Raw genomic sequence first — 14807 nt, forward strand, 5'->3', positions numbered from 1 at the left:
TTATTGTAAAAATGGTATAAATAATATCAGTGCACTAGTGAAAGAATATTAGACTCCCCAGTTGATGTGTATTGGACGTGTGGTGTGATTTGCTTACTCTTGAACATTGGTAAAAATCAAACATTTCTGCTACTTTGAGCTCAATTTCAAGGTCGTTTTCATTGTGAAACTAATCGAAATCATCTCTATTTCTGTAATATGCCTTTCATTCTATCAAATGAGACCAAGAAAACGAGAATACAACCATAAATACTATACAAAAATACACCTCAAATTCGGCGTTTTAATCCAAAAACACGGTCTGTTTTTTTTTCTCATTGTGTACTGCGTGCCGCTAGAATTATTGAGTATATTTATGTCCAAAACACTGACTTGTAAGACGTATATATACAACCAAAACAGTCAAAGGGTTAAAGGCAAAGAACAGTGCATCTATTAGCTTCTTCCCCATCCTCCCAAGAAAGATGGGTGAGAGTTTTAAGGTTTAGACAGCTATGACATGCAGCTTTCAGAGTGGTTATGCAAGGCTTCCAGGACATTCAGCAATCAAACAGAAGACCAAGAAATTTGATTATCTTGCTAATAGGTACGGGAACAATATAGGTGCAGAACAGTCTGAGGGACAACAGGAATCTTATGAAAGTAAGCTGATGTGTTTCAGAAACAGAAAATTTAAAGCCATGAGAGATAGCCCAGTGGGAAGCACAATCAGCAGTACTCTGGAGAGGCTGTCACAAGGTAACAGTGCCTACACAACCCATAGCAAAATCGTCAACATAAAGAGACAACTAAATATTGGAAGGGAGAACAGAAGTATGATCAATAATAGCAAGCAAAAAGACAGTAATGCTAAGAGCCCTTAAACGGTCCAAACATATACATACAGTGGACCCCCGGTATTCGATAAATCCGGTATTTGATGCATTATATCGCAAAAAATTTTCCTCGATATTCAATTGAAACCCGGTATTCGATACGATTCGTACAAGACCTGTCCACGTGTGGCCTGAACTGCCCCGTGTGTGCCAGCATTTACAAGCCAGCCAGTGTGCGCGCATCTAAGGATACATTCGGTACATTCCATATTATCCATATTATCACTGTGTTTGGTGCTTGTTTCTGCAAAATAAGTCACCATGGGCCCCAAGAAAGCTTCTAGTGCCAACCCTTTGAGAAAAAAGTCACTAATGACTTATGAAATGAAGAAAGAGATAATTGCAAAGTACGAAAGTGGAGTGCGTGTGTCGGAGCTGGTTAGGTTGTATAATAAACCCCAATCAACCATCTCTACTATAGTGACCAGGAAAACGGCAATCAAGGAAGCTGTTCTTGCAAAAGGTGCAACAGTGATTACGAAACAGCGACCGCAAGTGTTAGAAAATGTTGAGAGATTGTTATTGGTGTGGATAAATGAAAAAAAGATAGCAGGAGATAGCATCTCTCAAGCGATCATTTGTGAAAAGGCTAGGCAGTTGCATGACGATTTGGTAAAGAAAGTGCCTGAAACTAGTGGTGATGTGAGTGAATTTAAGGCCAGCAAAGGTTGGTTTGAAAGATTTAAGAATTGTAGTGGCATACATAGTGTGATTAGGCATGGTGAGGCTGCCAGTTCGGACCAAAAAGCAGCTGAAAAATATGTGAAGGAATTCAAGGATTACATAGACAGTGAAGGACTGAAACCTGAACAAGTGTTTAATTGTGACGAAACAGACCTGTTTTGGAAGAAAATGCCAAGCAGGACCTACATTACTCAGGAGGAAAAGGCACTCCCAGGACATAAGCCTATGAAAGACGGGCTTACTCTTCTCATGTGTGCCAATGCTAGTGGTGATTGCAAAGTGAAGCCTTTATTGGTGTATCACTCTGAAACTCCCAGAGTGTTCATGAAAAGCAATGTCCTCAAGGCTAATTTGGGTGTGCTGTGGAGGGCAAACAGTAAGGCATGGGTCACTAGGGACTTTTTCTATGACTGGTTACACCAAGCATTTGCCCCCACTGAAAAATTACCTAACTGAAAAGAAATTAGACCTTAAGTGCCTCCTGGTATTAGACAATGCCCCTGGTCATCCTACAGACTTGGCAGAGCGACTTTCTGGGGACATGAGCTTCATTAAGGTCAAGTTTTTGCCTCATAATACCACTCCTCTCCTGCAGCCCATGGACCAGCAGGTCATTTCCAACTTCAAGAAACTGTACACAAAAGCTGTTTCAAAAGTGCTTTATAGTGACCACAGAAACTCAACTGACTCTAACAGAGTTTTGGAAGGATCACTTTAATATCCTCAATTGTATAAACCTTATAGGTACGGCTTGGGAGGGAGTGACTAAGAGGACCTTGAACTCTGCTTGGAAAAAACTGTGGCCAGAATGTGTAGACAAAAGGGATTTTGAAGGATTTGAGGCTAACCCTGAGAATCCTATGCAGGTTGAGGAATCCATTGTGGCATTGGGGAAGTCCTTGGGGTTGGAGGTTAGTGGGGAGGATGTGGAAGAGTTGGTGGAGGAAGACAGTGAAGACCTAACCACTGATGAGCTGATACATCATCTTCAACAGCAAGAGGCCACACTTGAGGAAACTGCTTCGGAGGAGGGGATAGAGAAATTGAAGAAGTTTCCTACTTCAAAGATTAAGGAAATGTGTGCAATGTGGCTTAAAGTGCAAACCTTTTTTGATGACAATCACCCTAACACAGCTATTGCAAGCCGTGCTGGTGACTATTACACTAACAATGTTGTGAAACACTTTAGGAATGTCATAAAGGAACAGGAGGTACAGGCCACTATGGGCAGATATGTTGTGCGACAGAAATCCAGTGACTCTCAAGCTGGTCCTAGTGGCATTAAAAGAAGAAGGGAAGTAACCCCGGTAAAAGGACTTGCTACCTCAAGTCCTAATGGAAGAGGATTCCCCTTCTAAACACTAACACCTCTCCCCTCCTCCCATCCCATCAATCATCACCAGATCTTCATTAAAGTTAAGTGTCAAATATTTTATTGTTATTGTAATTATTCTATTGCATTAAACTTAATATTTCATGTAGTAAAAATTTTTTTTTTCATACTTTTGGGTGTCTTGCACGGATTAATTTGATTTCCATTATTTCTTATGAGGAAAATTGATTCAGTTTTCAATATTATCAGTATTCGATGAGCTCTCAGGAACGGATTAATATCGAATACCGGGGGTCCACTGTACGTTCTCTCGCATAGCACCGCAAACGTATATATACGTTTCATTTGTCATTCATTCAACATTGGCACGATAGGCCTGAGTCCCCTAGACATGAGAGAGTGGGTATGCACACTCAGTGTGCGCCATATGAAAAAAATTGGGGACGCCTGGGTACCACATGCTCATTTTTAAAAAAAAAAAAAAAAAAAAAAAAAAAAAAAAAAGACTTTTTTCTTAAAATATTCGGGGCGCTACACGAGAGAACGTATATATACGTTTGGACCATTTAAGGGTTAAGGATACATAGGGTTAAAGATGCTTTCAGCCTGGCTAGTCAGGGAAGAAGCATACAGCCATGTATATCATCAGCCCCAGTTGATGTGGGTTTACATAAGAAAAGCACTTACACAGATTCACTGAGTGTGAAGGGCACATTATAAGGCTCCTCAATGTGAGAAGTAGAATCTAGAGGGGCCAACTTCCTCTCGAGTTTGGAGGAAAGAAATAAGAAAAAGAGATGGAGCTCTTGGGATACACAGACAAGATGATGCCTAATTTCTATGGCAACCTCAACAGGGTATGCAATGCTAGCACTAGCAACTACCATAAGAACAGAATTAGGTCTGGCGAGTATATACATTTTTCCAGACTGTTCACACAGAAGTAGTGGAATTAACAATAGGCAAGTAGCTCACCAACTAGAACGTTTCACTACACATAACATCAACAGGCAAATGCCCTTTCATGCCTAAAAGCCAGGTGCTGACCAGTCTGTGGTTCTTTTGTCACAGAAGTGACTCCACACAGCATGTGGTCAGCCAAAACACTGGCATTGGAGTTAGGCAACGAGGTGTTATCCAAAAGTGATACTGGGTTCAAAAGAAGGTCTGTGAGCGGGTCAATGCAAGGTAAACATGTTGCAGGGGTAAGGAGCCCAGGAGGAGGCAAATCATCAATGAAACTATCCATAAATTAAGGTCTCTGTTTTTTAAAGAAAAAATGGGGAGATGGGTGACAAGCTGCTCAAAGGAAAAACAGAGATTATACATCCCTCTCCACATCCATGAATACCCTCGTTACACAGTGTTGCCACTGTTGCATGAATACTGCTCCCTACCCTACCCTACCTTTCATGCTCATAAACCAGCAATCCAGGTTGGCAGCCACACATCCACCAAGCCACCTAGCTAAGCAGACAAAAGAGAAGGACTTGAAACCTGCCAAGTCATACTTCTTTTGGTCACCACCTCCTTTCATCCAAGGAAGCACAAAGCCACCCTCTGGAACTCCTAAAGGCAACTCAGCACATCTCTATATGATCCAATTCTCATGGCAAACACCACCACCACTGAGGGCCTCAATGGAATGGGACGGATAACTAGCCTTTTCCTTCAACCTAGGAGCTGCAATTTACAAGAGAAATATCCCCAAAGGCCAGATGTATAGGAGAGGAGGGGAGGGTCAGGGAAGGGTTGTAGACAATCAAGATTCACTTCAAGGAGATAAAAGCACACTTCTGGAAAGACAGATAAAGATGAGTGATGATGGAAGTTTACCTTCTTTGGATCACCATCTTGGTAGGAAGTGGCTGATGTGTTATAAAAAAAATCTGCATATACCATATAAGCTATAGCATTCTATAAGGACAGAATTGTCCTCATATCTGAACTCCAAATGCTTGAAATCTACTCAGCCACCTTTTAGAGGCAGAGAATTCTATGGTACAAGTGCCTGGTATTTGTCATTTTATATGATTAGGTTTTTCTGGCAATTAATTAGCCCTGAGAGGAAAACTCAGACTTTATTTGCCTTCATTTTAAATTGTGACACACTGTTTCATTTCTTCATGCATGGCTTCCTTATTATCCTCAGACCAAAAGTGCTACCTTTCTCAACACTACACCAAGTTTGGCTTAGCTTCCCTTTCATTATGTGTCAAGATTACTCACTGCTTTCTTATCGCCCTAAATTTTCTTATTATTTTCTCTTCAAACCTGCATCACCAGACACTTGTTTATGCTCAAACTGTTATCATTAAGGAGATATAAATATGCTTCCAAAGCCCTAGGAATGCATGCAATTACAGCATTGTATGGTATATTTCTTTTTTTTTTTCAACAAGTCGGCCGTCTCCCACCGAGGCATGGTGATCCAAAAAGAAAGAAAATCCCCAAAAAGAAAATACTTTCATCATCATTCAACACTTTCACCTCACTCATAGTATGTATAATACACATAAAATGCAGTAAAAATGGAGTGACAAGGGAAAACATTTCTATGCACTGAAACCTGAGGGTTGACTGGCTTTTTGTGAACAGTCAGCTGCACACACAGCTTCTTCAATGAACCTCTCCTGTATGAATAAACTGCACACTTGAAGGTGAGATACATTAATTAAAATAGTATGGTATAAATTTTATTGTATTTACACCTTAATTTTTTTTTTAACACACTAGCCATCTTCCACCGAGGTAGGGTGGCTCGAAAAAGAAACACTTTCACCATTATTCACTCTCTTACTGTCTTCCCAGAGGTGCATTGATACTAGTTCAGATGCCCCTTCAAACTTCAAACATTCCCATCCCTCCTTTAGAGTGCAGCCACAGTATTTCCCACCTCCAGGACTCAAGTTCAGTTAAATGGATTTTCTGAACTTCTTCACAAAATGTTACCTTGCACACTCCAACAACTCGCCAGGTCCCAAAAACCATTTGCCTCCACTCTCTCCTATCTAAAACACTCACACATGCTGAAGAATGTCCAAGCTCCTTGCACATAAAACCTTCTTTGCCCCCTCCCTCCATCCTTTCCTAGGGTGACCCTTACCCCATTTTTCCCTCCACTACAGATTTATACACCCTCCAAGTTGTTCTATTTTGTGCCATCCTCTCTCAATGTCCAAATCATCTCAATAACCCCTCCTCACCCCTCTGGATATTACTTTTAGTAACTCCATTCCTCCTCCTAATCTTCAAACTACGAATTCTCTGCATAATATAAAGGGAAATTATACCTTAATATTACTATCAATTTATTTTTAAAATCAAGACTATGACAGTTCAAACGAACACAAATTAACCAGTGGCTACTAAAGGTGCTATACCCACAGTAAATACCCAAGAATTTATTATACAGATATTAAAAATAATGCTAAAGCCATATGGTCACTCAATGCTGCATGGTAAAAGGCAGTTTATGTTGAAAGTGTGGAGGGTTAGTGTACTGTAAGTGTGAAAGAAGTATTAGTTGTGTAATACGTCAGCCACAGTCAGATAGAACTTAACTTAAGGTAAGACTTAAGAAGAGAAGGGCAGCTAAAACAAAACAATATTCAAGAGTATAAATGTACAATTTACAGTGTTTCCCTTATCATAAACTGAAGATGTAAGTGAATTATAATTTAGTTATTCCATTTGATGGCTATTTAATGCTTATTACTTAGAAATAAATACACTATAATCATAGCTCACATTTTCAATATTCTGTGATTTAAATTTAGGTTTTCATTTTCAACAGAAGTGTGCCCATTTCCATTAAGGTGCATGGGATTGGAATTCATATTCACTGGTACTGCGCATTCCTGTTAATTAGGGAGCACCAAGCAAAATATATTTCCATTGGTGGCATACATTTCTGATAAGGAGCCCTAAGTCCATAAGTCGCAGAAATCATTGGTAGGGGTTTTCAGGAATGTATCCTGCACAAATTATGATTGTCCACTGTACTTGCTAATGAAATACTACTGGACAGTTGATTAAAGAATCTGGAAAAAATCACAGATGACAATAATTTATACAGTAGAATGTCAATTAGAGGGCAATTAGACTGCTCAAGATTGCCTTATGCAACTGAGAAACTGTAACATAAAAATATGTATCACTATTGTGCATCATAAATTTAAATAAAATAAGTAATGTACGAAATCCGGGCAGTTCTCTCCATAGTGTGTCTCCATCTGCTCTCCAGGTCATGAGTGATTCCTCTCCTGCCTCTGTGCCTCCCCCCAGTCTCCAGACCATGAGCAGTGCCTTCCACAACTGCCAGGCCACAAGCAGTGCCATCCTCCAGCCTCCCACAGTTGAGGTACAGTAAACATGTTTACTGAGGCACTGCAATGATACCTCTACTATCAAAACAAATTGCATTTTGTAGAGATTAACCCACTCACATTTGGCTAGGTAAGGCAAAGTAATTTGTAGATGAATGGTTCAGAGAACCAACATGTTGATAAATTAGACACATGTGCAACTCTTGGGTATCTTTATTGAGGAAACGTTTCGCCACACAGTGGCTTCATCAGTCCATACGTAGGAGAAACTTGAAGAACAGGAGAAGAATGAGGTAATCAGTCCCTCAACCTTGAGTCGATGTGTTCAGTCCATCAATCTTGAATAGAATACGGCATATCAGTGGAGCAGCAGCTTATAAACTGCACCTCTCCTGCCATACGGTTTATAAGCTGCTTCTCCGCTGATATGCCGTATTCTATTCAAGATTGATGGACTGAACACATCGACTCAAGGTTGAGGGACTGATTACCTCATTCTTCTCCTGTTCTTCAAGTTTCTCCTACGTATGGACTGATGAAGCCACTGTGTGGCGAAACGTTTCCTCAATAAAGATACCCAAGAGTTGCACATGTGTCTAATTTATCAAGGCAAAGTAATGCTTATTTGGCTAATAAAATTAGGGAAGATATATGGGCAGGTCTCCTACTAAATGCTGCCCCTCATATTATATAGGAGAGCCCACATATTCAGCACCCTATTTTCAGTGTTTCACATTTTCGTTGGCTTTCAACTGAGCTATTGTTCATTATGTTTACCGTTTTTCTGCTGTTTTTGCACAACAGTTGCGTAAGGTGCCATATTTTAAGGTAAGTATCAAAGAACAAAAAGGTACAATACTGTGACTGGAACAATACACAAATAACCCACACATAGGAGAAACAAGCTTACCACTACGTTTTGGTCCAACCTGAACTTTGTAAATGGTCCAAGTCAGACCCAAACATTGTCGCAAGCTTCTCTCTCCTATGTGCAGGTTATTTGTGTAAGGTAAGTATTGTATGAACTTTGTAATTTTACTTTAACTGTTTTTTTTATGCCTAGCTGTATGAGCACTAAATATATGATTGTGTAAATATGTTATCAGGTGTTTTAGACACATTTGATAATGAAAAAGCTGCTCTTTTCCACCCTCCAATGATGTTCACTTACTACACAGGGTTGGGAATCTAAGAGCCACACAAATGGGGCCCTCCTGTATTATCCACACAGTGCTAATACTTAAGAGGGAGGTGGAGGCAACTTATTTTCCTGCTGATTCTTGGCTTTGGTTCAGCCAAAGCAAGTGGTGTTATTCTCTCTTCCAGTAAACATGTTATTATCGGCCCTTCATGGATAGATCACAAAAAATGTTATACAAACAAGTCATACTTTTTTTTTTCAACAAACCGGCCGTATCCCACCAAGGCAGGGTGGCCCAAAAAGAAAAACGAAAGTTTTTCTTTTTAAATTTAGTAATTTGTACACAAGGGTTTACTGGCCCCTTGCTCCAAACAATTCATATATACACTGAAAACTCCTACTAATGCTTGGAGCCAAAGCCAGAGTTGGCAGTTCTCTCTCAACAACAGCTGGACACAACTCGATATGGCATACCTGTATTTTGCCCTATAAACTCCCAACACTAAGAAACCAAGTGATGCTGCCTGCTACATGTATACCACATGATATATCTTGCTACATCTAAATTCAGCCCTGTAGGCAAACATTTAACCATTCAAAATTGTCTGGTCTGTGAAATGTAATATAATTTTTTCCATGTGTTCTTGAGATCATTTAGCTCTAGATTAGATGACATTTGTTAGGTACACAACCCATGCTCTAATTGACAGTCTACTGTAAATAAAAGAATTAAGAAAATATTTTTGTTTTCAAACTAAGGCCAAATACAGTACAATGAGTACTTTACACAAATAACCCGCACATAGAAGAGAGGAGCTTACGACAACGTTTCAGTCCAACTTGGACCATTTACAAAGTCACACTAACGAAAAGGAGAGAAGGAGGGAGTATATATAGGCCAGGAGGTGGTAGTGGTAGTAGTGGAGGTAGAAGGTAGTAGTGGGGGAGGTAGTATGATTGAGGTGGATCCAGTCAAATATTAAGAAAGAGGAGCACTGCAAGGGAGCTAGAGGCCCAGAGGGTGCGAACAAAAACACAGAGGGGGGAAAAATAAATAATGAAGGAACAAATACCCAAGGCAGAATAAAGATAACCCAAAGAGGAAAGAGGAAAGGGGAAGAGGGATAAGAAGAAAAAGGAATCAGGTTAAGTCATGGGTGTTCTGAAGTTTGGAGCACTGTACAATGTAGTGGGAAAGGAAGGCATCTACAGAGACAAAGCCAGGACTAAGATTCATGTATGAATAATGAAGGAACAAATACCCAAAGATTCATGTATGAATAATGAAGGAACAAATACCCAAGGAAAAAGAAAGACAACCCAAAGGAAAAAGGGGAAGAGGGAGAAGAAGAAAAAGGAATCAGGTTGTCACAGGTGTTCTGAAGTTTGGAGCATTTTACAATGTAGTGGGAAAGGAAGGCTCCAAACTTCAGAGCACCCATGACTTAACCTGATTCCTTTTTCTTCTTCTCCCTCTTCCCCTTTCCTCTTTCTCCTTTGGGTTGTCTTTCTTCTGCCTTGGGTATTTGTTCCTTCATTATTTATTTTTCCCCCCTCTGTGTTCTTGCTCCTACCCTCTGTGGGCCCCTAGCTCCCTGGCAGTGCTCCTCTTTCTTAGTATTTCACTGGCTCCACCTCCACCATACTACCTCCCCCACTACTACCTTCTATCTCCACTACTAACACTACCACCTCCTGGCCTATATATACTCCCTCCTCCTCTCCTTTACATTAGTGTGACTTTGTAAATGGTCCAAGTCAGATCAAAACGTCGTCATAAGCTCCTCTCTTCTATGAGCAGGTTATTTGTGTATCGTTCCAGTCACGGTACTGTGCCTTTCTTTGTTATCAATGAGTACCTTATTATCCATCCAGTGATTATCCAAAAGTTACAAATGAAACAACCAATAAGAAAATTAATGGAAAACAGCAAACCTGTAGCTCTGACATCTAGCCTATCATAGGGGAAAAGTTTTCAAAAATTAAAAAAATATAAATATAATAATAAATTGTACATCCCTTACAATTAGTCCAGTTATTTGAGCTGCTCAAATAACTGGCTTGTCCTATACCCCTTGTTTCCCACCTAAACTCCCTTTCCCACATAATGGCAGCTGAGACATGTATAACAGTATAAAAAAGATATGTACATATACCAATAACTAAAGATATTTTTGCAAATGTCTCTGTTTATTATGGCCATCTGTAGGGTGTGATGTCCTGTGTCATGTGCAAATCTAAAATCCATGTTTTTAAGTGAATATTTCATAGTTAGTTCATAAGTACATGAAATTCTGTCAAATATCTAGAAGCAACACTAATAAATGTACGAGGAGAAAGGAAACACAAGTCTCAGAACTATAGCAGGTTTACCACTGTTGCTGTGGGAAGATGCATGAAATTATTTTTATAAATTAATATTTTTGTCACACATGTATTTAATTAAAGTCATTTCAATTTGGCATATTTTAGTATAGTGTATATATGGTGGGTTCCTATTTGAGTGGTACAATTCTCTTAAGAAATGTAAATTAATATTTTTGTCACACATGTATTTAATTAAAGTCATTTCAATTTGGCATATTTTAGTATAGTGTATATATGGTGGGTTCCTATTTGAGTGGTACAATTCTCTTAAGAAATGTAGATTTTTATTTTACATTTCTCAAAACCTGTTGTTCATATTTTTTTCTTGGGTTTCTTTGGATAAAATATACTGATAATTTATATATACAAAAATGCAGACATGTTCTCTCTAACTAGGCCTGCAAAAACAATCAGATACCCCTTCCCTTCATAAGTCTGACCAGATAACCCTGTTTCTGGCTGATGCTCTGCCCTATGTAGGACACAGATGAGCACCCACTATACAATACAGTAAAGTACTCTTAATGTTGAATACAAGACAGGATTATTTTGAGGTTCACTATGAAATTGATTTCAGGGTACAAAATGTATAGTTGTACAGTTTCAGATAAATATAAAAGTATTTTTTCCTATTTTTTCAAGATCTAATATCAACTAATTGTGAAAATTTTAACAATTATAATTATTTAAGCATTTTTACTGAATTACAGCTGACATTAAACTGTACTGTATAAAAATCTACACTCTTACATTAAAAATTATTACATCTAATCTATGATAAAGAAGTTGGCTACAAGTGTATTTCCAAATGTATTTTGATTTGCATAGCCTTACCTTATGCTACAGCAAAAAACCACTGAGAAAGTCATTATCACTAAACTACTTCCTTTTACATTTATATATACCTGAAATAAACAGAACTTTCCAGATTATCCAAAAAATGTAAGGTGATTAGCTTGAAAACCAGAAAAGGACACATCACTTACTTTTAAACTTTGTAGCTAGTACACAGTATGTACTTGTCTGAGAGCACCTTCCTTTACTTTTTTTGGACAACTTACCTTACCACAACTGTCATTTTTCTAAGTTATATTATCATCTCTCCATCACATTCTACAGTATCTAATCACAGCCACATTTTGAGATTTGGCTTAAACAGAGGATGGAGGGGAGAATGGGCTTAGGCCAAAAAGAATCCATGGCCAGCGCTATTACGACATAACTTGTGAAAGTGAGGAGAGGAAAATGTGGGTCTGGCATACCATAAATACAAGGCTAGTGTGTTTCTTCAGCAGCCTTGACATTGCATACTGTCCTGCAACATGTTATCACAAACACCACTACAAAACACTCTTCACATGCCACCAGTGCCATTTTTATATAGCCAGCATAAGAATAAGGCACTTTTAGCCATTTGCAATAGTGATGAAGATTATAAAGATATCTAAAGAAACAAATAACATCAAGCATCATGTCCAATGCAGCAGCTTATAATAACTACAAAGTTCCCCAGTGAGCTGTGCAACAAAGTTGTGAAAAGAGAACAACAGTGCCAGGCCTTGTACACAACCCAGTACTTTCTGAAGACAACTACTGCTGTCATGGTACATACAAGATTTGGGACTCTCCACGAGAAAGAGAAAATAACAATTATTATGTAAAAATAGTCGACTGATAAGTACTTCCCTAATTAATCAACTATTGACTCATTTGAGCCAGAATCCTGTACTATCTTTCATGGTTTTCGAAGAACACACAATTTTATGCAAGTAATGATGTAATCTTAAATCTTTTATCAAACCAACACGTTACTTTTATCATATCTTGACCCACACTTCCACAAATACAGGTACAGTGTATAGCTTTTATGACACCAACAAATGTATACCTATACCCTGACCTACACTTTCACACACATAACATGTGAATAAATTATTACTTTTTAATTGATTAATATATAACACTTCCCAGTTCACATGAAAATTAACATTACACAATACCTGTTTTAAAATACACTATTGTCAAAATCCAAAACATTTGTAAAATAGCAGCAAATGCTTTCCTGATGTAATTGCTATCACTTATTATGAAGCAACAGTCCTACAGCATACTGATATGTATAATGTGGGAGAACCTGAATCACATTAGCTCTTTAAAGCATTATCACTGAATTTTTGTACAGTGGACCCCCAGTTTTCGTAATTAATCCGTTCCAGAGAGAGTGACTAAACCCGAATCTGACGAATTCTGAATTAATTTTCCCCATGAGAAATAATGGAAATCCAATTAATTCGTTTCACACACCCAAAAGTATTAAAAAAATGCTTTTTACATGAAATATACATTTACCTACACAGAAAACAGTGATACATGAAGAATAAAACAATAATAACATCACACTTACCTTTATCGAAGACATGGTGATGTATGGAAGATGGGAGGAGGGGAGAGGATGGAGGAGTTTACAATTGTTTGGAAGGGGAATCCCCTTCCATAAAGACTTCAAGTACCAAGTCCTTATCCTGGGTTACTTCCCTTCTTTGTTTTTTAATGCCACTAGGACCAGCTTGAGAGTCACTGGACCCCTGTTGCTCAAAAAAGTGTTCCAGAGAGGTCTGTTTCTGGCGTATGTTAAGAAATGTGTTGGGAGACAGGAAAAATGTCCCTCAATATGACACTAATATCAGCTCTACGGATTATTTATCTAGCACAATTCATCTAATATGACATAATAAACAATATTAATAATATGGAAACATGATTTATACTCTAGAATGAATAAAATATAGCATTAAGAATGTCACAAGTGGTGGTGTGTTGTTTGTTGTTGGGTGTATAAGGGCCACTGAAAGATAAGCCTTACATGGTGGTGAAGGCGGCAGCAAGAGGCAGCAGAGGCAGTGGTGTTAGTCAGTAGCCCTATATACCTCCAACAAAAATGGAGGAGTCAGTTTTGTGCTGTCCTTTTTCTATCAATTAATTGCTAAACTTACTTGCTACACTGTTAATGCTACACTTTATCGCTGGCTGGCGCTATAGCCTTTATCGACTCCTGCTGCTTTAGTATCGTACATATTGCAAAATCACTGAAAAAGGCACATTCTCCCCTCTCTCTCAGCTCTTTACCAAGGGGCTGGCTGGCACTAGGAACTTTTTTGGGGGACCATGGTGGCTTATTTAGCAGTTGCAAACACTAAAAAGAATGGAATAATACAAAATATATCATATGAACGCATGGGATCGTCCTCACTGGCTGATAAACAATGGCACACTGGCTGTACATGGAGTGTCGGGGCCGCTCAGGCTGCGCAGACATGTTCCGGACGAATGACTTATACCGAGTACAGTGACGATCACCGAGCCAATATTTTGACGAAAAAACATTACTTATTCCGAATATTACGTATTCCAATGACGACATAATCCGGGGTTCCACTGTATTACCTTCTTGTTAATTAATGGAGAGTAATTTCTATTCTTTGCATTAAAGATATTTAATTTGAAACTATATTTACTAATATAAAACTGTAGCTAAAAACTGAATTTCACAATGTTTATTATATAATGAATTAATCTAGCAAGCATAATATTCATTATTTTAAATACCTCAGTCCTAAGAGCATTTTCAACACTTCAGTATATATATATCCAGAATGAATAGTGTAGTACATCTCATTGTTTACACAAGGGAAGACAATACCCAAACAATGAAACATAACATTAACTTACATAAAGAAAAAATATACAACAATTATAAAGAACTTAAGAATAAATTGTTTCACAGTGTACATTCTAAATAAATTAGATAATTGTTACTTATTATGATTGCACAGTAATTTGCACTTACATTCAGGTTAATAACTATTTGAATAATGTGTTTACACAAAGTAAGTTGTATTGCAATTATCAATATACAATGCAGCATATATATATGTACACAGTATTCAAGCCAAATGCAAAATTGCTTGGCTAACTTTCTAACTGGCCAACTGACTCACACACATTTAGCACTATGCATGAGTGTACTAATGAGTGGTCAATGATTATAGTATTACATTAAAGGATTGTGACATAAGCAT

The 14807-nt window shown here is 38.3% G+C and overlaps 1 long non-coding RNA gene across 1 annotated transcript in view; it reads left to right on the forward strand.

The window, feature by feature from the left end:
• Positions 1 to 14807, forward strand: part of LOC138852505 (uncharacterized) — a 40042-nt gene that overhangs the window by 9325 nt on the left and 15910 nt on the right. Inside the window, exon 2 of the long non-coding RNA XR_011391824.1 lies at positions 7139 to 7255. This is a non-coding gene — a long non-coding RNA (uncharacterized lncRNA). The remainder of the gene's footprint in view (positions 1 to 7138; positions 7256 to 14807) is intronic.

Source organism: Cherax quadricarinatus, chromosome 10, assembly GCF_038502225.1.
Source record: "Cherax quadricarinatus isolate ZL_2023a chromosome 10, ASM3850222v1, whole genome shotgun sequence".
NCBI classification, from domain to species: Eukaryota; Metazoa; Arthropoda; class Malacostraca; order Decapoda; family Parastacidae; genus Cherax; species Cherax quadricarinatus.